Source organism: Micropterus dolomieu, unplaced genomic scaffold (genome assembly GCF_021292245.1).
Source record: "Micropterus dolomieu isolate WLL.071019.BEF.003 ecotype Adirondacks unplaced genomic scaffold, ASM2129224v1 contig_14787, whole genome shotgun sequence".
In the NCBI taxonomy this organism is placed as follows: Eukaryota; Metazoa; Chordata; class Actinopteri; order Centrarchiformes; family Centrarchidae; genus Micropterus; species Micropterus dolomieu.
The window spans coordinates 1,695-3,624 of record NW_025743773.1 but is presented as its reverse complement, the minus strand read 5'-3'; positions in this window follow the sequence as shown (position 1 = coordinate 3,624).

Below are 1,930 nucleotides of genomic sequence, written 5' to 3'. Positions count from 1 at the left end.
CTATGAGGAAGTGACATCATCCTAACCACAGGAAGTAGCTGCAGCGTCTCTCTACTAAAGCACTAGTTTAGAAACTCAGACAGTTCTGAGCACGAGAACAAGAGACAGAAGAAGGAGAGACTCAGAGAATCATGATGGTTGAGTTCAAATGGATTTCTTTATTTCTTCCAGCGGTGCTTCAGTTTACAGGTAAGAATACATATATCACATATATAAATGGAAGGCACATTGTAAAAAATAACTTGATCAATATTATTAAAGATTCTTTATTAGCTACATTTGATTTAACTAAGAAAACCAAATCTGTTGTTTCTAATGTGGTGAGTTTAGTGAACTCTTGGAAACTAAGGATAAAGAAATAATCGTCACTAACTATGAACATAACAGACATTTTCTCATTTCACTTTATTTTTCATCATTTTCTCAACAGCAGCAGCTGAAAAACTTCCCCCCTCCTTCACTGTCAGAGTTGGAGATGACGTCACTTTGCCTTGTGAAAATATGATAGACGGTCAGCAAAAATGTGAATATACTACATGGCTCTTCAGTGGTTCAGGGGGCAGATCAGCAGTAGAGCTGATTGAACTTGGGCAGATTCACAATGAAGCCAAATCTAAATCAGACAGACTGAGTGTTACAGAGAACTGTTCTCTGGTTATAAAGAAGGTCACAGTCGAGGATGTTGGTCGTTACACCTGCAGACAGTTGATATCAAGACAACATCAACATCTGTCTGTTGTTACCAGTGAGTATTTCCATCATAATGTTTTCAGCTCAAACTGTCTTGTTAGAACAATATACTGAAACATTACAATAATTATGATCACAGTGATGAAGTTAACTTTACTCTAGTTGTCTTTCTCTCACAATATCTCCATCTTCACCAGTGACTGAACGTAAGGACGCTGATAAGGTGACGTTAATCTGCTCTGTGTCGACATATGAACAGTTCTGTAGTCACACAGTGAAGTGGCTGTATGAGGGTAAAGATGTGGACAAAGATAACAAAGACATGAATACATCACAGTCTGTCTGCTACGCCACTGTGTCTTTCCTGGATTCTCATTTTAGTTACAAATCAAAGTCTAACTTGAAGTGTGAAGTGACAGATGGTGACTCTGGAAAAGTGCAGCTGTTCACCTTCAGCCCTCAGTCCTCAGGTGAGAAAACAGGTGAGAATATGCTGAGCTGTTGTGCGTTTCCCGAACAACCACGTAAGGTAACGTTGAACTATGTTGGTACGATGCATCGTTACACAAACAAAACTGAAATACGACCGTTTCCCTAAACTGTCATACTTTGAACTAACTTAGTTTGAGCCAACGTAGGTCGAACTAACATGTTTCCAGGTGTGTTCGTCTGACTTTCACAGCACAAAACTCACAAAACGTCATATTCTGCCTAAATATGTCAGTTGTGACCGATATTAAGTGACATTATTTTTCTAACTTACTATTTAGGCTTTTTATATTATTGTCGTACCGGCAATAACAAGAAAATCAACAATAAAGTTAATGAAATCAACAATATAAATAATATATAACCTAATCATTTTATTTAGCCTAAATATAGGCTATAAATTTTACAGCGATTCCAAGACATTTAGTGAAATAGGTTTAGTATCTTTGTGTCAACACTGTAACACTATTATGAATCCCTTGGCATCTGACATCTAGGTTTTGAGAACAGCTCAGTGCGCTAAGTGTCTGAGCTTACGCATGTTCTCTATTGAGACAGATACGACTCCCGTGAGTTCTCTATTTATCTTTGTTATAAAGGCAACGAAAACTCTCAGGGATTTATTCATTACAGTACTTTCATGGATTTTATGCTGTCCCTTTTTATGTTTGTAATGAAGACTAGAGAACACCCATCTTCCCCAGAGGCCCAGAAACGTATACATGTAGGTAATATTAAAAGTCTTGTCTTT